The 25,330-nt window shown below is 37.0% G+C and overlaps 1 protein-coding gene across 21 annotated transcripts in view; it reads left to right on the forward strand.

Annotated features, from left to right (window-relative positions):
- NCOA2 (nuclear receptor coactivator 2) overlaps nt 1–25,330 on the forward strand; it is a 372,907-nt gene that overhangs the window by 93,689 nt on the left and 253,888 nt on the right. For 3 of the 21 annotated variants that reach the window (XM_085020182.1, XM_085020181.1, XM_085020183.1), the window contains one exon: nt 11,314–11,368. The gene's annotated coding sequence lies outside the window, so the exon portion shown is untranslated. 21 annotated transcript variants of the gene reach the window in all.

Raw genomic sequence — 25,330 nt, forward strand, 5'->3', positions numbered from 1 at the left:
TGAAAGTAAATTGCAGATGACCCTTTATTCATAAAGCACTTTACCATAAAATGAAGGCATTATCTTATGTAATCAATCACAATACCACTATTAAACCTAATAAAACTTTTTTTTAAACCTAAGAAAACTCGTATCATCAAGTATCAACTCTGTTTCAGAGAGTTGTCTCCAAACTGTTACAATTTTGGATTTCAAACGAAGATCTAATCAAGCCCACCCATTGCATTTTGTTCTGAAGCCTCTAATAATATTCAGTAGTTAAAAAAAAACAACCAAAACCACATATCAATAATAGTTCCCTTAGTTTTTGTTTGTTTGTTTTTGGGTCTTTTTAGATTCTGACTTTTTTTAGTGTTTATTTTTTTAAATTAAAAATCTTAATTATGGCAAAATTCATGTAAAATTTACCGTCTTCTCCATTTTAAGTGTACAGTTCAGGAATGTGAGGTGCATTCACATTGTTGTACAGTCAGTCTTTTCAGAGTTTAGGCTTCACTTTTTCCACAAGTGTTAAGAAATTTAGTTGTTTAAATATAAATATAAATATAATGGATTTGATCAGGGATGAAGAAGAACATAACCTTTGAGAACTTACTGCTTGAGATAGTGGCATCCTAGGATATTTCCTTGGCTTGCCCCTCCTCAAATCTCTGTGGGTTTGGGCCTAGACATACAAATGCATCATAAGGAGATTCATACAATTAATGCTGTGTGGGTGCAGAAACAGGTAATGCTTGCCTCTGAGAATGTTTTTCTCTCGGAGAATTTGAGTACTTTTTTCCTCCTAGGAAGTAGTAGATTTTTGTTTTAGGCACAGGAGGGGGTTGAGATTGAGACATTAATTTTACAGCATACTTGGCTAAATAAAAATAGAAAGCTTTTATATCAAACACTTCTTTGGAATAGCATTATAGAGACAACAATTTCCTGGGGTTTTTTTTTGGAGTGTGGCAGCTTAGGAGACACATAGGAGACATCAGGAATGGAAAGAAAAGTGGGACTGTATGTAAGTAGGCTTTTTTATTGAACAAATCTGGGCAGTTTTAAGGAGACTGTAATTTAAATGATTCCAAAATCCAGAGTTCCCATCGTGGCACAGTGGAAACAAATCCGACTAGGAACCACAAGGTTTTGGGTTTGATCCCTGGCCTCCCTCAGTCCCTCAGTGGATTAAGGATCTGGTGTTGCTGTGAGCTGTGGTGTAGGCCAGCAGCTGTAGCTGCGATTTGATCGCTAGCCTGGGGACCTCCATATGCCACAGGTGCGGCCCTAAAAGGTTGAAAAAAATAAATAAATCACCCCCAAATCCCATTTTCTGATTTTTTTTTTTTTTTTGGCAAAACTCTTCTGAAGTGTCTTACAGACATATAGGTGACATCCTCCTTGTTCTTGCCATTTTGTGAGTGTTGTACTGCCTAAAAAAATTGGCCCTTGAAACACTGTAGATCAAAAAATACTTCAGTTAAAGAAAGATAATTAGTGTGGTCTGAAAGAAATATATTGACGAATGTCTTTGCTGAAGCTTGCAGAAGGTACTTGAAGAGCTTATTAAAATAAACCAAAGTAAATTAAAAACAAAAGAAAAAAAAAAAACTGTTGGCCTATTGGAGAGAGTTGAACAGATAGTGTGGCTCTGTGCTGTATCCCAGACCGACATGGTAGCAACTTTGGGTAAGCTGGGAAGAAAGTACTTCAGGGTTCTGAAATGTAACCAAACAGAAACATTAAGGACAGGTGGCAGGAGGAGAGGGGAGCAAAAAGAAAGTGATATTATTGTAAAATAGTGGCTATACGAAACCTTCAGAAGAATGAGATCTTGTGTATTTAATTTTCCTGGTTCTAGTTTTTAGTCCTTTGAGCACCTCAAATTTTAAAATTAGTCATTTAGGAGAAAATATTTTTTAAAAATGTGTAGTGTTTCCCTCTTTGCTAAACTGACTGGAAATGTGCTAAAGTTCACTGAGTGTCCTGGACAACTTTTAAGATACTGATGTTTGTCTCTCCACTAAGTCACTGTAAACGGTGCGCCCCCATACTTCAGAACTCTAGCTTACCTGCTGGTCTTGCCCTTTTCTGTCTCTGTTCACTGGATGGTACTTTTTGTGTTTATGTGTGTATGGTCAAAAAATTAAAAAAAATTAAATCGCAGTCCCTTTCTCCTTTTTGCCCTTTATCTGCTGTGGGTTTGGAATCTGGAATACAAAGACTGAAAAAGAAATAGGCTCTATTCTCAAAGTTCTCACAGTTTAGAAAAGGTAAGAAACATGGGGACAAGTAGTTACTGTACAGTATATGCATTAGAATAGAATATTGTATTAAAAGGGCTAGAAGAGATTTTATAGAAGCAAACAGTTCATTGTGTGAAGTGAAGAAAGGCTTCATAGCTGCTGTACTGTCTGAAGCTTCAAGGGCTAATGGAGATTTCATCAGAGAAGAAAAGGCATTCTAAAGAGAGGCATGTGCATAGGACGAAGATAGAAAATATTATAGTATGTTCTGACTTCCTCTTATTTTACATGCACTTAGTAAGATCTGTGTGAGAATCTGACAGACAGTAAAGCTCGTAATCTTTAGAGCACAGAATTGAGGGTATTTGTTTTGAACCTTCCGAAAGAAGCTTTTTATTCTTTATCTCCTTTTTGTTTCTTGCTTGTGTTTTGAATTAGGGAGTTTTGTTTACTGCTGCTCCATAGTATATCATCTGAAACCTGGTGGCATTATGCTCCCACATGCTGTGGCCGAGTTGGGAAAAGACACGATGAACACAGCCTGTCTGCTCTCTGATGTTCTGTGTCTGAGCTGGGAAGACACCAATCCAGAGTTGAATCCACGGCTCAGCGCTGGAATCAGCTGCAGGCTTGCTTGCTCACATGCGTGGTGATTGATGAAGGCTTATTGGCTGGGACCTCAGCTAAGTTATGGGCTAGAATACCTGCCCCTGGCCTCTTTGCATCTGCTGGGGCTTCCGATCAGCATGGCAGCTGGCGTGCAAAGAGTGGGTTCCAAGGCAGCTTATCTCCTTTTATAACTTAACCTCAGAAGCCACATAGGGTCACTTAGGCTTTAGGCACAAGAGTCCCCAGGTCCTAGCTCTCCTCGGGAGGAATGCTAAAATGTGGAAGAGAATGTGGGATGAGAAGTGTGGTCATCTTTGGGAACAATCCTCTGTCACAGGCTAAGTTGAAGTGTTCTTTCCTTTAAAAGGAGAGAAGAGTGGAAGGAAGGCTTATTTTTTCTGAGATACATGAAGTGACTCACTTAAGATCTAAGGCACAGCAGTTCTTTAGTTCCACAAAAGGTAATGTTGCCAAAATGTATCTCATGGGACTTTAGATGTTTAGAAGAATTTTCTGATAAAATTTTATAGACTTTTTTTTAAACCAGAGGAAATTTGTATGATTTAAAAATAAGTTTAATAATGATGGTGTATATGCCACCTCTGGCTGGAGCTGTCACCTTGAGCAAGTGACTTAATGTTTCTGAGTTGCGATTCCCGTTTTTATTGAATGGGGATTATACTTTGTTTCCCTCAAGAGTGGTGAGGATCAAATAGAAGGTTAATTATTAATGAGGCAAAAATGAATTAGATGATTTTAAAGAAATCTTCTGGTAAATGATTCTCTATATAGAGGACGATTGCAGGGTATTAACTTTTCTAAGATTTCCCTGAAAATTTCCAATGGTTTTTTTTTTTTTTTTTTTTTTACCAAATAGGGAAAAATGTGGCCTCTATTATTTTCTTTGCTATTCATGTATTTATTGTGTAGAACTCTTGATTAAATGATAATGACATGTATTTTTGGACTGTTTGTTTTACCAGAAGCGTTTCTAGGGAGTTAGTAATAATTAACACAGTTCCCTCCAAAAGCAGCAGAATGGTGCTGCTTCAGCAGATCACTTTATAGATTGAGGCAGCTTTTTGTTAAAAGTGCTGCTTTTCCTGTTCTGGAAGCATGGATGATCAAGTTTTTAGTGTAAGCCTCTAGTCCACATTTTAGAGTGCATAAATAGTCTACCTTGCTTATTGAAATGGAAACTGTCTCATTGTGACTTACACACGTATGGGTGGGCGTCTGCTTTTTTAAAGAGACTCTTCAGGTGACCCTGATAGATAAGGTGGGGAGCCAGACTTGAAGGTCCTCTGGTCTAGGTCCCGAGAAAGATAGGGAGCCCACCCATTCTCAGTGTGACATTCTTCACACTGAGAATGTCAGTAATCTGAGAGTCAGTAGAGGGTTAGGGCCAGTCAGTGTAGAGATTGCCAGGCAGGCCTGTCCCTTGTCAGTCTGCAGGTACTGTTTGAACTCACTCTTATGCATTAAGAAGTTTCTTGTAGCAGAGAGATAAGGAAACCACATGCTGAAGTTAACTTTTATGACATTTTATGTACCACCAGCCACATCCTTGTGTTTTGAAAAAGGCATTTTCATTTTAAGGATAAAATAAACGTAAAATCTTTCAAGACCTTGAAAGAAAAGTCATAAAATCTTTCTTAGAGAATCTACCAAAAATGTGTGGAATGTTCTGTTGGAAGCTGTTCATACTACGTGCCAGCCAACTTTGGAGTTCCTTGAATGCAGGTTGATCTATTTATTTGTTTAATTAGTTCTCTGAGGTCAGGTGGGAGTAGCACTTAAGAGGTCTATCTTCGTCATTTGAACAGGTGGGACCTTGTGCCTCACTCAGTTTCCTCAATGGTTGTTATTATTACTCTGAATCTCCTTCAATGATCAGTATTTGACATGTAATTGATGTTCAGTTGTTCTTTATTAGTTATTTGGGATTGTGATTCAGAGTAGATTATTTTAAATGCAAATTGAGGACGTTCAGGGATCTATTTAGAAAATTAATCCTGAAGGCTGGTGGTCTGTAGTGGTTGAGGATTGGCCCTTGTCACTGCTGTGGTGCAGGTTCAACCCCTGGCCGAGGAACTCCACTTGCTTCCAGTCAGTGTGAGGATGGGGGTGTGATGATGACAACTAGGATTTCCCATTGTGGCTCAGCGGTCACAAATTGACTAGCATCCACGAGGACACAGGTTCGATCTCTGGCCTTGCTCAGTGGGTTAAGGATCCAGTGTTGCCCTCAGCTGTGGTGTAGGTTGCAGATGTGGCTCAGATCCTGAGTTGCTGTGGCTGTGGTACAGGCCGGTGGCTATGTTTGACCCCTAGCCTTGGAACCTCCGTATGCTGCTGGTATGGTCCTAAACAAAACAAAACAAAACAAAAACAACCACGATTATTTATGGTCAAGTTTTTTTTAAACCCATCTTTCTTTATCAGTTAACGCATGTTTCAGAAATGCACAGGGTCATGCAGCACTCTATTATGGAGTCTATGGGATGCCTTATACATTGTCTTATAATTATCAACTGTTTATGGTAAATGGGCTACTACTTTGATTGCAGCGTGATTGTTACTACAGTCACCAAGTGTTTCAGTCCTCAGTAGGTCTGCTTCAGTGGTTCTCAGCAGGAGGGGGTGAGGAGGGAGGATGAAGATGATTTGAATGTTGGTCTGCCAGAATTCTTGCCACTGTTAAATCCATGTGGTTCCCTGGTAGTTGCAGGTAAAGCCAGTAGTGCTGTTTTTTGAAGGAGATTGACAGGAGGGTGATTTAAGTCACTAGAGTGAAAGCTCCTTATGTTTTGGAAAAATTCTGGATAGTAGTTTTAAAACTACTCAGAAGTGGTAGAACATTTTAATTGCTGTGCTGAAAATAACAGAAGTATAGAGTACATAAAATTCACATTTTATGTAACATTGGAGATGGAATGCTTACTTGGCATATCTAAGTGTTAGTCTTAGAAGTAGACAGTGGTATTCTGTAGAGGGCTACTTAGACTTTTCAGGGGAATATCTAATGGGACCTCAATGTTGGAATTATCTGATTGCTTTTAATTTATATATATATATAAATATAATATATGTATACATTTAAAGGTTTATTGTGGGGCCAGGCAAGGAGAATGGGTGGCTTGTGTTCAGAAACCCCTAACTCTTGGTTATAATTTAACCCCCCCACTTTTTTTTTTTTTGGGGAAAAGTGCTAAGTAAGACTTGAATGATATTTTTGACCAGTTCAGAGTATGGTTTCAAATACAGTAATTTTATCAGAAAATAAAATGAAGCTCTGCTGAGAATGGTTGGACATAATTTACCAAAATTAGGTATTTGTTTTTCTTGGAGCTTGAATGTAACCCTGTAAGTAGATGCTACAAAACCACTTCAGTCACCAAGGAAAATGGATCTCTTGCTGTTCTTTGCCTCAGTGGTCTTCATTTTACAGTTTAGTTAAATCTCATCATCAGTAATGGTTTTGTTTTTCATAGGGATAAGTTGACTCTGGACTTTTTAAGATCTAGCCTGTTTCATAGATAAATTTCCATTTCACAAATCATAATGGAGGATGCCTGTATTTAGTTGTGTTTGCTCACATTTACTATTATCAATGGAGTACAGTGAAAACTTTATATAGCTAAATTCCCTTTTGGGGAATTTCCAGATCCACAGGGAAAGATGAGATAGATATGTACAGTGAAGAACTTTTAAAAGCTCTGTTTGTGAAGTTCAAAGAAATAAATACATGCCTTCTCTTATTAGTTGAGGAGGAGCAGAGCCTTTGTGAATAGCATAAAGGAAATTTCTAGGATGATGGTGGGCCACCTCTAGCATAGAATATAGCCATTTAAAAATGTTTGGTTTAAGGAGTTCCTGTCGTGGCGCAGCAGAAATGAATCTGACTAGGAACCATGAGGTTTTGGGTTCAATCCCCGGCCTTGCTCAGTGGGTTGAGTGTTTCCCTGAGTTGTGATGTAGGTCACAGATGTGGCTCAGATCCTGCATTGCAGTGGCCGGCAGCTGTAGCTCTGATTCAACCCCTAGCTTGGGACCCTCCATACACCGATAGTGTGACCCTAAAAAAAAAAAAAAAAGTTTAATTTAAATGTGTCCAGTTTAAAGATGATTTTTAAATCTCTGTTTTACTTTAGACTGATATCTGTTGCTTCACTTCTAGTCAACCTTCTGACCACGTGTCTGCCTTCAGTGAGTAATTATAGGTTGCTGGATTAAAACAGAAGGACAAAATGATTCCAGGTCTAGCTCCTCGGTGAGAATTTTTCCTTTTAGGTCTGATTGTTGCACATTCACAAGGAAATAGCACAGCCTCATTTACTGCCTAGTCCTCTCTTCCTTTCCCAGTCGCCTGGTTGCTTGGCAGGACTGTTCTGGAAGCATACATCTTGTGCAGTAGTATTCAGAGGAACTGTGTAATGCTCTGGGTATTCTGTCTAGTGTTTACCTTTTCAGCTAGATGCCACTGAATTGGCTGTGGAAACATACTGTCTTTCTACCATTTTTCTTAATTTTTCATATTTGTTTTTAATCTTGAAATAGGAACATTTATTAGTAAGTCAAATGAGGTATTCAGTCAGAGCTTGTGGAAACTGTGGAGTACCATCTGTGTAGTTTGTGATGTGCCATATCAACTCATATTTGAGCTTTTAGCAGGAAAAGTGATCTAAAATTGCAAAGCATTATTATTAACACAGCTGATCCTACAGCAGATCAGGGCAAGAAAATGAATCTTTTTGGGACAAACCGCTTTTATGAGTCTGTTGTATTAACCCTTCTGGAGCATGTGGTATCATTTAATAACTTAACAATTGGTATGCACTAGTTTGCTCTCTTGGTATGTTGAGAAAGAAATGCATCCATGCTTTGACTTGGCTCAGGCTCACTTTTACAAATAAAGTGTAATTTTCATTCAGAATAGATACGTGCTAACTTCCCTCCCTGTTTCATATTCTGAAATTCCTGAGCAACAATATCTGATAGAGGCATAAGTGTTCTCGATATTGCTGTTGGGCCTGGAGCAACAAATCCTTAAGCCTTCCCAACACGGAATATTTGCGTTCCTTGGTCTTCCATGACTTTATCACATTGGGGCCAAGACATCTTTGTTCCTTTTCTTCCTTGTTGAAGTTTCTTAAAAATGTGTTTAAATTTTTTCCCAGTTTTATTGAGATATAATTGACATATACTATTATATTAATTTAAGGTGTACAACATGATTTATGGCTGTATTGCAAAATGATCTGCATTTAATCTAGCTACTGTCTAGCTACTGTCTAGCACCACACAGTGTTACAGCTTTTTTTTTTCTTGTGATGAGAACTTTAAGAGTTATTCTCAGTACCTTTCAAATATGCAATACAGGTATGTTAACTATACTCACTATGCTAGTTGTATCAGTATCATCCTCAGAATTTTTCTTGTGACTGGAAGTTATGACCACCTTCACCTATTCCCCCAAGAGTGACACCCTCCCACCCACCAAGAACCACCAATCTGTTCTTTATTTCTATGAGCCTTTTTTTTTTTTTTTAAAAGATTCTAAATATAAGTGAGAATATTTGTCTTTGGCTTACTGCACTTAGTGTAATGTTCTCAGGATCTATCCATATTGTTGCAAATGACAGGAACTCCTTTTTTTTTAATGGCTGGATAATATTACATTGGGAGAGTATACATACATAGACACAGAGGGCTCTTAGGTTGTTTGTGTGTAAATAACACTGCAGTGAACATGAGGGTGCAAGTACCCCTTTGAGATAGTGATTTCATTTCCTTCAGGTATCTATACCCATAGTGGAATAGTTACTAGATCATATGGTGGTCAGTCTGTCCTTCTTCCTTCCTTTCCTCCTTCCTTCCTTCCTTCCTTCTTTCCTTCTTGTGCCTGGGCACGTGGAAGTTCCTAGGCCAGGACAGGGATTAAACCCATGCCATAACAGTGACAATGCCAGATCTTTAACTGCTAGTCCATGAGGGAACTCCCTATTTTTAGTTTTTTGAGGAGCCTCCATACTATTTTCCATAGTAGTTGCACCAGTTTAGTTTCCCACCAACAGTACCTAAGAGTTGATTCACTTTTCTCCACACCGTCACCAATACTTACCTGTTGTATTTTTGATGACAGCCATCCTAACAGGAGTGAAGTAACATTGTGGTTTTGATTTGCCTTTCCCTGATGATTAGTGAGGTTGAGCACTTTTTCATGTACACTTTGGACATATGTGTGTCTTCTTTGAAAAATGTTTTTTCAGGTCCTCTGCCCGTTTTTTAATCAGATTATTTCTTTTTCTGTTGAGTTGTGAGTTCTTTATATATTTTGGATATTAATCTGTTATCAGATGTATGGCTTGTAAATATTTTCTTTCATTCTATAGGTGGCTTTTTCATTTTATCGATGGTGTCCTTTGCTGTGTAAAATATGTATTTTAAATGTCAGCCTCACAGCATGCTTTTACAACACTTTATTCCAGCCAGTTAACTTCTTACAATTCAGCTGCAGACTTGAAAGTTGCTTGTTTGTAAAAGTGCTCTGCACGGATGGAAAGCTGCCCTCTATTGTCAGGTGGGTGTCGCCATGGCTTACATGACATTGACCCTAGGCCACTGCGTGGGCCCCTTGATGATTTTCTGCCTTTATGAACTTCTCCAGTATTTACTACCCAGACCACACATTTGGCTATTGATAGTGTATCTCATGTTCTGATTTTTTTTAATGTGTATTTAGGTTTTGTGTCTTTAATGACATTATAAACACCTTTAGTAGTAGCAGCTTGGGATAAAGAAAGTGAAAAGAATTTGGTTTAGATGTTTTGGGATCAGTTCTGGCTCCTCTCTCTATGAATTGGAGGCATAGGCAGATTCTTAGTTTTCAAAAATATTCCCTGTAACTCACCTAATTAACAGAATCTTGTGAAGAATAAATTAGAAAATATAGATTAAATGCTTTTATAGCCTGTAAAATACCACTGCAATTATTATTTGGCCTGGGTATGGTCATGTTTAAATATAGCCACAAGATCTTAAACTGTACAGAATTTGGATCAGCCGTTGACTCTAGATGAGAGCTTGGGAAATGTCAAGTAAAATGTTATATTTTAAAAAATCATCTAGCTTTGATCCCTGTACTTCATACTTCATTACTCAGTTTCAGTTTTGCATTTTTGTCATTACTTCTGTAAGCTTGAAAAACATAAGAAATATTATTTTACATTAGGTAATTGTATAGTGTTGCAGTAACAACCTCATTTCATCTATGAGGCTGGAAAAGAAAATATGAAAGTACTTTTCCATGACTGGTATTAATAGCTACATAACCTTAACTTTGTACCTTTGTAGGGCTCTCCATTATCACAGGCATTTAGTATATTTTCAGTGAGAGAGATTAGCAGTACCACCTTCAGTTTTACAAATGAGCAGTTTGAAACAATAGAAATTTGTTGTTTATAATTAGGATTACAACTCAGGGTCCCACAGTGGATTAAAGTATATTGAAATATCCCCATTTTCATGTGCTATCTTTCAGTACACTTCGTGATGTTCCTGATAGTAATTTGGGGGGAGGGGCATTGGCTAAAAATCTTTCACGGTTTAAAAAAATTATTACAGCAAAGTTTAAACCCGTGTAACCTATGGAAAAGTAGACAGAAGAATATAATGATCTCCTATGAACCAACTCCTCTATACACTTACCTACTGCCCGCTTTGAAGCAAATCCCAGATCATATCACTTTATCCCATTAAGTAGTTTTATAAAGAACAGAATTTCATGTGTTAACATATAAATGAACACATGCTGACTGAAGGTAGAAAATCTTGGGCCGTTGAGTCCTTTAAAAGTTTTGCTTCATGGTGGAATAATTGTAGAACATTGCTGTTAGGCTCACGAGTGAACCCCATGCCACTCCAGGAATGTCAGTAGCAGATGTCTAAGTCTAGGGAGGTAGATATTAGATTAATAATCACACTGAACTCTAAGCTCTAAAATACAGGGATCTTGTCTTTTTTGCCCAGCAATGTGCCAGGCACATTATAGGTGCTAACTCATTTGTTGAGTGAGTTAAAAAAAAAAAAGTTTGAAAACAGAATTCTTTTGAAAATGAGTCTTATTTGTGTTCAGTATCATTTGGAATTTAAAGTGTGTTTGTGTGGGGGTGGGATGGAGGAAGAGGTGATGAGGAGAAGAGCAGAGAATGAATTAGAATTTGTCTTAAGGGATGGAAAGAATTAAATTTGTCCTAAAACTGATTCTTAATGGAATGTAGTAGAATCTCATTTCGAGAAGTCTATGAAGTGTATAGGTAAGTGGTTCTACTAAGCATGTGACTCCACTAAATGAAAGTGAGAATGAAAGATAATTTTAAAGTGTTTATGTATATAATGAGTTACATAGTCTTCAGACTGCAGTTGACTTACAGTGTCACTGATACTTATTTTTCATTTTTTTTCTCACATTAAGAACCTGCTTGACTCTTGTTTTCGATCTTATTTATAGAAGAGGCATAAACTGTATGGTAAGCACTCATGTTTGTGTATTCAAAGCAGGTAGAACTAATCTGACTGCCTTTTTTTGAACCTTGATGAGTTATATATAAAGCTTCGTAATTATTGACATTTGTATATCCTTTGATGGGAAATTTAAAGTGGAAAAATGGCATTTCAGACTGTACGGGGCAGTTGGTCATCTTTGAGTTTTAGTTAATATGCAAGGTAATAAGTAAATCACCCTGAGGAAATAGTTGATAGAATCAAAAGTTTTTTTTTTTTTTTTTTTTTGTCTTTTGTTGTTGTTGTTGTTGCTATTTCTTGGGCCGCTCCCGCGGCACATGGAGGTTCCCAGGCCAGGGGTTGAATCGGAGCTGTAGCCACCGGCCTACGCCAGAGCCACAGCAACGCGGGATCCGAGCCGTGTCTGCAACCTACACCACAGCTCACAGCAACGCCGGATCGTTAACCCACTGAGCAAGGGCAGGGACCGAACCCGCAACCTCATGGTTCCTAGTCGGATTCGTGAACCACTGCGCCATGACGGTAACTCCAATTTCCTCATTTTTGAAATAATAGTAAATACATCAGGATTATATAAGAAATCAGTGAAATTATTTTTTGTGTTGCCAGATGCCTTTTGGGATTCTACCAAAAGCCTTGAACCATCTCTCTTGAAAATTAGATCTCTTCCATCCCCCCCCCCCATTTCGTTTCCCATACTACTTTAGCCAACTACTAAATCGATGCAGAGACTCGCATCCATCTCCCACACTGTAATGGCATTAGGTAGGTGTTCCAAAATGCTAGTGTCCGAGCTCCTATTGTGGCTCAGTGGAAACAAACCTGACTAGTATCCACGAGGTTGCAGATTTGATCTCTCTTCTTTCAGATTTGATCCCTGTTCTTGCTCAGTGGCTTAAGGATCCAGTGTTGCTGCAAGCTGAGCTGTAGTTCACAGACGCAGCTCAGATCTGGCATTGCTGTGACTGTGGCTGGCAGCTGTAGCTCCCATTTGACCCCTAGTCTGGGAGCTTCCTTATGCTGCAGGTATGGCCCTAAAAAAAAGGACCCCCCCCCCCACAAAGAACGGCTACTGTCCTTTCTCTCTTTCTCTCTTTTTATGGGGGGTGGGGGCATTCCTTGTTGCATGCAGAAGTTTTTGGTCCAGGGTCTGAACCCGTGCCACAGCAGTGATAGCACCAGGTCTTAACCCACTGAGCTACCAGGGAACTCCTCCTTTCTCATTTTTACACATGGTTCTGCACTTCCCTCAACTTAGAGCCAAAGTCCTGTCATATTTTCATTAAATGATACGTAAAATATTTAAAGTAATATTTAATCATGTTTGAAGGTTTGCATATTTAATCATTGCTAAATAATTATTTAGATCTTACTTGGAATCGGTTTGTGTTATTTTATTCAAGGCTGTTGATGTGGGTTGTAAGCAGTATTTGTTAAGGCTGTGTTACTGACACAGATGTTTCAGGAAATAATCAGAGGGAATCCATTTCACTTGATCTCTTGTGGTTCTAAGTTGGGTCAGAACTTGTGCTTCCAACTCAGATTTTGGTGCTGTTAATTAGGCCAGAGTCAGCCCATGGAAATGAGAGTCAGACTTATCATTGTTAGTTTCAAGATTGGAACATTTGACTATCAGACTTGTTATTTCCTTGGAAAACAAGAATTAAAATTCTCTGTCTTTTTGCCCATTTAATTTAGATTTATAAGCTCCAATGGTAGCAGTTGTCTCGTTTTAGATTTTGTGCAAGAACTGTCCCATTTTTGGTGTTCAATTAATGTGTTTTTATTTTTTATCTAAATTAATGATTCGGTCCACAAACTAATTTACATATTTCTACTTGCAGTACTATGGAGATGGGAAACATTCTTTTCAATTCAGTGCCTGGAATTCTAGACTAAAAATTTCAGTTCATCAGATGATAGCGCAAAAAATTGTTTTATTTGAAAATATGTGGTAAAGGGGTTTTATTTGTTTCTCAAAGCTGTTCAACATAATATGCTTAGAAAGATGGCTCAAATTGCCAGAGTGATCACAGATTTGGGAACTGTTAAGAGGTTAATTCTCTTCAGTGGATACTTTGGATACTACTAATAAATATACTGAATATTTAACTATATGAGATATTTCTTTTTAAATTGTTATTTCAAAGAAATATAAATGTGTTAATACTGTAGGAGTTTTCTAATACATGAGATATAAGATTTTCTTTAAAAGGAATACTAATATTTAAAAAAAAATTCCATGTAATCAGGACTTCAGTAAGAGTACATGTTATCCACAATGCAAGAATTGTTAGAGATGCTTCCTTAATTTTTTGATTATGTCTTGGTATGGATTTTGACTCATTGGGGAGCTTGATTGACTAAATAGGTCTTAAAAAATGCATAAGGCACTTTTTTATTCTTTGTGTTGATCATAGTCTTGGTGTATAGGAGAAAACATTGTATACACGCATTTACTGCAGAAAAACCCATTATCATCATTTGTGGAAAATCAATACATGTATTTCAAAATTTAGATTGATGGTGATGTGCCATCAATGTTCTGAAGCTTGGGGGATGCTCAGGGGTCAAGAGCAGGCCAGCTGAGCTCTTGCATCATCACTGACTATGGGATTGACTTTTTCAGGCAGCTTTTTCCCAGCCTGGGGCTCACGTTCCTTAGCTGAAGATGAATGATATACCTAAATAACATTTTGACAGGAAATAGTGTTAAATAAGTGCTGTGTTTATCTCTAACACCACTACCTTGGGCTAAGGCAGAGTAGATTTTACCTGTGACGGTGAAAATGGAATTTTATTGGTCTTTTTTTATGAAAGTTTAGTATAAAGTACCAGCCATCCATAGACCTTTAAAATGATGTTGCGTTTGCATTTGTTTCATAATGTAACAGAATTCAAAGATGTTAAATCTATTGATGACCTTCTCTCTTGGTTCCTAATTAGGATTTTTCAAACTGTAGGTTATGACCCATCAGTGGATTATCACTTTTGTGAGAGTAACAACAAAACTAGAGTCCATAATAGAAAAATTGCAGAGTGCATTTGCACAAAGCATAGGCAAGTATAAAGGTGGGTGCCTGTGCACACAAGCTCGTGTATGTGTGTCTCAGTGTACTGGGTCACTGTGTAAAACACATTTTTACTTGGGGTTTTGCTCAGAAAGCTTAGAAATGTTAGATAACATCAGTTACTCTCCCTGAAGGGGACCAGCTAATGACCTATTTAAAATTTGAGGGTGCTTATTCCTAAAATAGGAAATGATAGTGGTGCTTTCTGGTGAGTATTGTAAAACTGTCACTGCATTTTGAATGTGGAAAGACTTATTTTGCCCCTGCCTCATTTCTACTCTTATGCCCTCGTCACTGTTAATATGTTATTGAATAATGGCATTCAGACAGTGTACTTATGGACTGAGGTATTTCATTGCTAAAATTGAGTGTAAGGGTTTTTCTCCAAATAAGTTAATGGATAGAATTTTCTCATCTTAAATTCCTCCCATGGTTTCTCCTTAAACTTTTGGTGACTCTCAGTACCTGTCAGATGATAAAGTGGAAATGGAAAGAGCAAATGGCCAATCATGTTTAATGCCCCGGTGCTAGCTCTTTCATGAACATAGGAGATTTTATGTTTCACGTATGTAATAAGCTTTTATCTTCTCTTAGTCAAAGGTTTTTTGTTTCTAGGATGAAATTAGATGTATGGTTGCCCTGAACAACTTGGGTTTGAACCACGCACGTCCATTTATATGTGGATTTCAGGACTGCATGGTTTATGGTTGGTGGAATCTGGATGCAGAACTTCAGGTCTGCTGGTGGATAGGGAGGGCTGACTATAAATTAGATGTGGACTTTCTATTGTGTGGAGGGTCTGTGCCCATAATCCCTATGTCATTTAAGGGTCACTGTATTGTCATTTGATGCAGTTCTGTTGAGGCAAGAGTTCCTCAGAAAATGTTGATGCTCAGGTAGCCTGACACTTGAATAAGTTTCTGAACTTGTCCTGGGTGTGTAAGAATCATTACCGTAGAGTTCCCGTTGTGGCTCAGTGGTAATGAATCTGACTAGTATTCATGAGGATGAGCGTTTGATCCCTGCGGGTTAAGGATTTGGCATTGCCGTGAGCTGTGGTGTAGGTCACAGGTGTGGTTTAGAGTTGTTGTGACTGATGTGGGCTGGCAGCTGCTGCTCCAATTTGACCCCTAGCCTGGGAACTTCCATATGCTGTGGGTGTGGCCCTAAAAGTAAATAAATAAATAAATAAATAAATTCTTTGTAACCTTTAAAAAAAAATCGTTACTGTTAGTGATTCACTTTGATTTGCTGATCAGTAGGAATCAGAATTACATATGGGTACCAACAGCAGTGAAATAGTCACCTGTGATACTATTTCTGTTTAACAATACTATCACAAACATTGCATCACAGCCTTTAATCTTCTCAATCTCATTATTTTTGCCTTCAGCATTAATTTCTAGCTGTCCTGGGGGCCGGGGTTACTGTAAGAGTGTATTCTGGTTGCTTCTGATTCCCATGGACATATGATGAATTCATTTTGGATTTTCTGAAGCAGCTATCTCACCTGATGCCATAGGCAATTCCTGGCCAAGCAAAAGCTTTTCTTTAACTTAAAATTTGAATGACAAGCGCCCTGTATAGGAGCACCCAGACACATAAAACAAATCTTAGCAGACAAGGGAGAAATTGATGGAAGTGCAATAAAATTCAAATGACAGACATTGAATTGGGTAGACATCCTCCTCTAGGATAATCTTTTCATCAGTGCTTCAGTTCAACGAATAAACATATATTTTATCATTATTGATGAATGTTTTAATTTTTCTTAAATTATAAAATGTCATTGTAATAAAACAATGATAAAACAAAAATGATAAGAAATAAAAAAATAATAAAAATACAATAATAAAAATAAATACATAAAATAAATGAAAAAAGATAAATAAAACATAAATAAACAGTGAAAGTCTTTCCTTCATTCTTGCAGCAGTCCTCTCTCCTGAGGAGAGTTAAAATTTGTAGTTTATCATTTCATACCCTTTTTTGCCTTTACAGTTACCACGTGAAATTAAAGGTGAATAGATGACTCAGCATCAGTTCTTTTTCCCCCTACTTAAGTTATCAATGGGCCTACGATCATTAGTTACATAAAACTTTTTCTTTAAAATTGCCAATTTTGGAAAATACTGATCAGTAAAAAGAAAAAAGTCTTATGTAGACACCCTGTAGAGAAAATTATTTTTTTGCTTTTTGAGGCCGCACCTGCAGCATATGAAAGTTCCCAGGCTAGAGGTCTAATTGGAGCTATAGCTGCCAGCCTGCACCACAGCCAGAGCGATGCAGGATCCAAGCTGCATCTGCCACCTATACCACCACAGCCCACAGCATTGCTGGATTCTCAACCCACTGAGCAGGCCCAGGGATCAAACCTACATCCTCATGTTGTGAGCCACACGGGAAGTCCAAACCTGCATCCTCATGGATCTTAGTTGGGTTCGTTACTGCTGAACCACAGCAGGAACTCCAGAGAGAATTCTTTTACATATTATTACATCTACTTTGATTTCTTTTATGTATGTACCTTTATAGATTTGTCCAAACTTACATGGGATTATGATTTTAATGCTGTTTACCAAGCTACTTTTTTCACACTCAGTAAGAGTAAAACATTACAGAAATTGCGTAAAGCTTAAAAAAATGAAAAAAATTTTATACATTGACAATCTGGTGCTGGCTGAAATTCATGTGGAAATCTGAAGACCTAGTATAGCTAAAATTTATTTTGAAAATGAACAGCCTTGGAAGGCTTAAGACTATCTAGAGTTTAAGGTTATTATAAAGTTTCAAGAATCAAGTCAGTGTTGTATTGGCATAGTGACAGACATAGATCAGTGAAATAGAATAGAATTTGCAAATATACCCATACATATACGGTCAGTTGCTTTCTGATTAACAAGTGATTTTAAAACAATGAATATTGGTGTGAGAAAAAATGAACTTAGTTCTCCTGACCTTTTCCTCATAACATGCATAAAACTTCATTTGAAATGGCTCATAGGCCTAAATATAAAAGCTAAAACTTATAAAGGCTTTAGAAGAAAAGAGAACAAAATCACATCAACTTTAGGATAGACAGGCATTAGAACACAAAACGCACTAACTACAAAGAAAAATTGATAAATTGTACTTCACCAAAATCAAAGCCATCTGGTCTTCTAAAGAAACTGTTAAGAAAATGAAGTGGCAAGCCACAGACTGGAAGAAAATATTCACAATACAAATCTAGAATATGTGAAGAACTCCAGTTATAACTTAACAATAAGAAACCAAATTTAAAAAATGTTCGAAAGATTTAGACAGATACTTCACAGAAAATAGATATGCAAATGGCCAATAAGTACATGGAAAGATGCTCAATATCGTAAACCATCAGGGAAATGCAAATTAAAACCATAATGAAATAGAATAGCTAAATTAAAAAAAACCCTCTGACAATACTAAGTATAGGGGAGATCGTGAAGCAGACTTCATCTTTCATTCTTTGCTGGTGGAAGGTCTGCTGTACTACCACTTTGGAAAAGAGATTGGCAATTTCTTAGAAAGTTTCCTGTAAGGTTTATTTAACATGTACTTACCATATTACTCACCATTTACCTAGGAGGAATGTAAACACGTGTCCACAAAAAGACTTATTAGCCATTAGTGTTCTTAGTGGCTTTATTCATAACAGCCCCAAACTGGGAAAAACCCAAGTGTCCATCAACAGGATAAATGGTTGAATAAACTGTAATATTCATACAATGGGAGGCTATTCACCATTAAAAAAGTACAAGCTGTTGATAAAATAACAACAGCATGGGTGGATCTCATAAATGTTATGCTGATTAAAAGAAGCCAGACAAGTACTCTATGTTTCCATTATATATTTAGAAGAGGAAAAACTATAGTATAGTGATTGGAATCATACAGCTGGTTACTGACAGGGGTTGGGGTAAGGAATTGAGTATAAAAGGTCAAGAAAGAACTTTCTGGAATGATGTGAAAATGTATTTTGGTAGTAATGTACGTTTATGGGTTTGTTAAAGCCCATCAGACTATTTACATTTGTTGTGTACATGTTTGTGTTTATTAGGATAGCCATGGTTTGTGGATGCTTTAAATGATGGAGGTAGCGCCACTGAGATGAGTGTGAATTCTGCTCTTCTCACCCCTTCCCACAACACAGCTGTGCTATAGGCTAAATCATAAAATGATTTACAATGAGCTTTGTGGCACTTGTGAAAAGAATAGGATTTGGGGTGGGGTGGGGTGTGTTCTCCTTGTGCATTGCTCCTCAGCTGCTTAGTTCTACATAGCCCCTAATACTTTAGAACACATATCAAAGTATTAAATTCTAATTTCTATTTTAAATTCAGTTTTCCTTTTCCTTCTTTTCAAGTAACTGAGAAGACTTAAACACTGGCTTTTGCGTGGGTGGATGACCGTTGAACTCTATTCAGAGTGTTAGAACAGAATTTAGTTTCCAGAAATGCTGTTTTAAATTCTGCTTGGAATTTTTTTTTTTTTTTTTTTTTTCTATAGGGTTTCAAAATGAATGTACCCGTATGTCTGTCTTTTTCTTTTTCTTTCCTTGTTTGATTTTCCTTCAGCTCACTAATTTTTCTACTTTTCTTTATTCAAATGGATTACATAAGAAAAAAATAAAGATAATTTTTAGCCCAATACAATTTTTTCCTAAATACCTTAAAAATAATTACATGTGAAAATATGTTTTTTTTAAATTTAATGGGTTTTACTTGATAATTTAACATTAAAGGAATCTATTATATTATCTAGTACTGAACTTTTAAAAACTTACAGTTTTTAGAATAGCTCACTTAAGACGTCCTCTGATGTTGGGCCAAAGTGATAGGGAATTTCCTTTTCAGGGTTTTGAGGAAATCAATGCAGTGAATGCATCTTCAAAGCTGCAGTAGTTCTTATGTCCTCTTGGGACTGATGTATTTCCCCAAGTGCCGTAATTTGTGTTTATGTGGTTTAAAAAAAAACACATCGACCCACCCCAACTCTACAGAATCAAAGTTTTTGTTGATAGCCATGATAATAAAATATTTTTTATCAGACTATCAGGAATTTCTATAAATCACTTAATGTCTTTTTTAGTATCTTTATAAGTGAAATTTCTTGTTCACATTTTCCACAAAATCAAGCTGTATATTTTAAATGAGAACTCTTAACCATTTGATGCCTCTATTTCTTTTTTTTTTTTCCTTATTGAAGTATAGTTGATTTACAATGTTGTGTATCTGGTATACAGCAAAGTGATTCTCTTATACATATATATATTCTTTTTCAGATACTTTTTAATTATAGGTTATTACAAGATAATTGAATATAGTTCCCGGTCTCTACAATAGGACCTTGTCGTTTATCTGTTTTATATATAGTAGTGTATATATGTTAATCTTAAATTCTTAATTTAGCCCTCCCCACTTTCTAGTTTGGTAACCATCAGTTTGTTTTCTATTTCTGTGAATCTGTTTCTGTTTTGTAAATAAGTTGATTTTTATAATATTTTAGATTTCACAAATAAGTGAAATTTGTCTTTCTCTGACTGACTTCACGTAGCATGGTAATCTCTAGGTCCATCCATAGTGTTGCTAATGTAATGTCTCTATTTTAAGTGCACAAAAATCCTAGATTGGTCTGTGCAGTCCTTTATTTTATAGTTTTTGATTATTGTAGTTAAAAAAACACATAAAGTTTACCATCTTAACTGTTTTTAAGTATGTAGTTTAAAGTGTAACATTGTTGTGCTTCCCTTTTGTTTCTAAGGTAATAATTTTAATGCATCCGTATCATTACCCAGTGCATTAATGAGGGTCAAGTGTGATTTTTATTTAATTTTAAGTCAGTAGTTTAGAATTTTTAAAAGTTGATCCCCACACTCTTCTTGGTGAAGTTCATTTTTTTTATGTGTTATCCTGCATTTTCTTTCTATCATGAGGTTCTAATTGGTAGCTTCTTTAGGGTACTTTTTCCCTTTTGTCCTTTTCATTTTTTTTTTCTTGCCTCTTGACAATGTTATTTCTTAGAAACAAAGAATAAGCAGGATAAGTAGAGGAAACAGATGTGTCCACAATTAAACCTATTATTTTTCTGACACAGGTTTAGATTTTTTTCGAGAAGAGTGGATCTTTGCACACATGAAACTCATTCTCTTAGGATGGGTCCAGGTGAAGCAGTTATGGCTGAGAACCAGGGTCCAAATTAAATGATGGTGTTCAGAGAACAGGGGTTAAAGTATGACCCAGTGTGCCAATTCTCCTACTGCTTAGGTCCTTCTTTTAGCTGCCAGAAGTCTGTTGTGGAAGTTGTATACGCAAACATATATATGTGTTTGTGTGTATATCTCATATATAAGGGCCTTTTAAAGTAGGAAGTACAGTTAATTTTTATTTCACAGTTGTTTCTCTTTAAAATATAATTTCCTCCCTTAAGTGGGAAGTAATTTCTAGAGAGCTCCAAGAAAGAAAGACTAAAATTTTCCAACATGATATTCTTCATTTGTCTGATTTCTCTTCATAGCTCTCACCTTTTCATTGTGTTTTAAAACATTCAGTTTATAATCTTGAAAACCAAAACAGGGTGAATGAGACACTATTGTGCCCTTCATACTTGGTAGCTTCTTGTTTGACTCCTTAGACAAGCACCGAAGGGCTAGAACTTAGGTTGTCTTATTTTGACTTCACAATGTTCCTAGGAGGTACGTCATAGCAGCCCTCATCCATCCCCAGGACGTGTGCATTCAGTGTTTGGGATGCTTGGCCATGTCTCAAACTAATTATTTGGCAGAAGCGGGATTCAAATTGAAGGATGGTTTTTAAAGACTGTGTGCCTTCTGCTGTGTCATGTGCCTCTTTCTGCTTGGAAACAAGCAGTGAAACTCATGGATTAATTGATTAATTGGGTCGAGGCTACTCAGCATCATGTATTCACTAATTAGAAAACTAAATTCCAATATTTAATACTTCTCTGATCTATTGTGATGAAAGTAATTTCAGTACCATGTGTATAAGCCAGTTTTTATAGCACCATCTAAAAAGAGCAAACTAAGAAAACACAAAATCCCAATTTGGAACACCACATTAATCAGGGCTTGATATTCACTTTACATTAGTGTATCTCAAATTTATGAAAGAACCAGTTGTACTACTGGTTTCCTTAAATGGATATCTTCCAAAGTATGTTTAAACTATTTGAGTTACAAAAATTGAATTTGTGTGGAATGTTTCAGAATAAACCAGTGTGTCAATGAACTATGAATTTCAAGTGAAATCTGTGCATTTTGATTATGGATAAAAAATTAAAAAGCAGGAGTTCCCATTGTGGCTCAGTGGTTAACAAATCCGACTAGGAACCATGAGGTTGCGGGTTTGATCCCTGGCCCTGGTCAGTGGGTTAAGGATCCAACGTTGCCAATGAGCTGTGATGTAGGTTGCAGACGAGGCTTGGATCCTGCTTGGATCCTGTGTTGCTGTGGCTGTGGCGTAGGCCAGCAGCTGTAGCTCTGATTAGACCCCTAGCTTGGGAACCTCCATGTGCCTCGGGTAGGGCCCTAGAAAAGACCCCCCCCCCAAAAAAAAAATTACAAAGCATTTAAAATGTTACTGAAATTTATTTTAGATACATTGATAAATATAAAGAAATTAGCAAATATATAATGTAGGTAATGGGGCGGAAGTGCAAAGTATGAAGAACATCATAAACCCCTCTTTTTTTTTCTTTCTTTAGGACTTTAATGCTATTTTTGGAAAATATTAAATGACTTTTACTGTTTTAGTTTAGTAGCTCTTACGTCAAAATTGCTAATATTGTTTCTGTATGATATAGATAACTAATATAAACAAACTAGGTACATAACAGATTAGACTTTCCCATAGGGAGTGATGAGGTGAATTGCTCAGTTTTTGGAGGGGTTGTATTGACTGAACAATGAATGATGTCTTCTAGTGCTCAAATGGCACCCTTATGGCCTAACAAAATCAACAAAACTGTAAAGTAGCATTTATTCCCTTTTGAGAAAGGCTTAGGACCAATAATAACAACTGTCCTAATTTTTCTAAATTAAATTTTTACATAAATATGATTTGTTTATGTGACACTTTAGAAATATAGTGAAAGGTTTAAATAAAATAATCTAAACTGTGCTTAAGCTATTTTACATGAAAAACAAAAGTGAAGAGTTGATGAATTTCATTGATACAGATAACCAGTTAGTTATTTTAGTCTCAGTAGTAGATTTTCTTTTACTTGAAAACCTAAATAATGGTTTGATAATGTACCATTTTGCTTTTTTGGTTTTTCATGTACTACTCAGATCCCTTGTTGATGATGCCTTCTAAAACTCTACCTTTCATGCTCCCTTAACTTTGCAATGTCTTGTGTTGCCACTGGACCATCTTAAAGTCCTGGTCCAGTTTACTTTACAACCTCATTGCCATGAGCACAAGCCTTGTACTTCAGCCAAACTTCTTTAGCCACTATTGACTGATCCTGCTTGTGGCATTCTTTCTGCCTATCCAAATCCTATTTGTGCTTTAGAGCTTAGAAGATTAAGCCTCATTTAACTCTACAGACCAAGCCAACATGCTTTTGTTTTCCACTTTGATGAAATTGTTGCTGCTATTCTCCACACACCTTCCATTTGGTATATGTTATCATACCTTGTGTTGTCTTAGAACGTTAGTAAACTCTCACTGTTTGTCTCACTTCCTGACGTCAGAGGCCTCTCTCTTCTACTTCTGACTCTGTAGTCTTTTCTTTTTTTTTTTTTTTTTTTTTTGTCTTTTGTCGTTGCTATTTCTTGGGCCGCTCCCGCGGCATATGGAGGTTCCCAGGCTAGGGGTTGAATCGGAGCTGTAGCCACCGGCCTACGCCAGAGCCACAGCAACGCGGGATCCGAGCCGCGTCTGCAACCTACACCACAGCTCACGGCAACACTGGATCCTTAACCCACTGAGCAAGGGCAGGGACCGAACCCGCAACCTCATGGTTCCTAGTCGGATTCGTTAACCACTGTGCCACGACGGGAACTCCCTGTAGTCTTTTCTATAGCATCTACTTCTCTTTGATGGTGTTTTGTACATAATCAAACCACAAAAAACACATAGAATTCATGAAGTCAGATTTTTACAGAGAGAAATGTCGACCAGAAGTCATTTGTTGAGAATACAGAGAATACAGTCTTGTAAGTGCTAATTTTGGGGAACAGTGTCTTCTTGAAATCATGGTATGGCTTGGCCATGTTTTATTGTTATCTCTGTTATTTTCATTTAGTGTTTTACCTTAGTTCCTTTTTAAAAATAGCTTTTAAAAAATCCTTAACATTTAGACATGTGATTGTTTTACAGAGAGAATTTTCAAACACTTTGAATGGTACTACTTAATACATGGAAACTGATGATCAAACATTTAAATGGAAACTGTTTGCACCTGTGGACTGGTTTTTACTAAAAGCTCGAGTACTGCGATTATTGGTCCCTCTGTGCAATAACTCCAAAATCTATGTTATACTCCCAGCGGTCCTATTTATATATGTTATTGGTGTAACGATTACTCTGTTGGTAGTCTTTTCACTGTGTCTGGAAATGTAGTCCACCTCCTGTGGAAAGAAGGGAAAAAATAGTAGCACTTAATACCACTATTCCCACAGAGCTTCAGAAATCGGCACAAAAGTTTTCATGTTAATTTCACAAATGCTGTTATTTTGAATTTATTTCGTTTCAAAACAGTATTCAGTGTCTTTTAATGAAACAGAAGTGAAACAAGGTCAACATTGTAGAAGAGGGAAATGCGAATGGTTTTAGGAGTTTGTATTAAAGGAATAGCGGTGGTTGAAGGGAGAATCTGGGCTCCTAGTAACTTGCATTTATTTCTGAAAAAGAATCTTTCCTTGTCACCCAAGGAGTTGGTGTGGTGTTTTGAAGGTCGTACGTACAGTCACTCAGGCATGATCTGGGTTGCTTTTGTTTTCCTTCAGGAGAGCTATAGGAGATTTATGCTTTGCCATTTCAGTTACAGGTTGTTGTGTATAGATTGGAAGGGTACCGGTCACTAATATTGTGCATGAGTCTTTTGCCTTTATAAACCTCTAGCACATTTAGGGATAAAGGACATCTCTTTTCTCAAAGCTCAAGGTCAGTGTTTTGACTTGTATTCTACTAAAGTGTGTAAATTGTGGCTACATCTTTGCTAAAATCAGATCTCATCTTTGCTAAAATCAGAATTCTAGGAAAGAACAGCAAGTATTCAGTAAGTACTCCAAAAGTCCAAGTAACTTTTTTTTTAAACCAGTGGCTGCTTAATTTTGTAGAGTAGTTTTTCTTGTTTTCTGAATTTTATTTATAGACATGTTCCTGTGTAGGTAATGGAAATATAATTCTGACTCTAGTGCTTAGGGGAGAATCCTCATAATAAAGAATTAAAATCTCTTAGGAAAAAAACCCATTGGTAAATTTTAGGTTGACAACTGTCATTTTAATTTTTTAAAAATTTTCATTGTTTTTTGCTTTTTTGGGCCATACCTTCGGCATATGGAAGGTCCCAGACTAGGGGTCAAAATGGAGCTACATCTGCTGGCCTACGCCACAGCTATAGCAATGCCAGATCCCAGCTGCATCTGTGACATACACCGGAGCTCACAGCAGCGCCGGACCCTTCACCCATTGAGCGGGGCTAGGGATCGAACCTGCATCCTCATGGATACCAGTGGGGTTCGTTACCACCAAGCCACAACAGGAACTCCATAAATCAACTATACTTCAATGAAAAAACCAAAATGAATGGTGATTGTTATGGGCCCTTCACCTACTGATTTTTGCTGGGTAACCAATATCTTTCTATATTTTTAAAACTTTAACTTCTTTGATTGTCTTATTTACCAGTTTT

This window comes from Sus scrofa, chromosome 4 (genome assembly GCF_054392235.1).
Source record: "Sus scrofa isolate SSC_HxYL_T2T_F1_AM1 chromosome 4, Sscrofa_HxYL_maternal_Yorkshire_Landrace_v2.0, whole genome shotgun sequence".
NCBI classification, from domain to species: Eukaryota; Metazoa; Chordata; class Mammalia; order Artiodactyla; family Suidae; genus Sus; species Sus scrofa.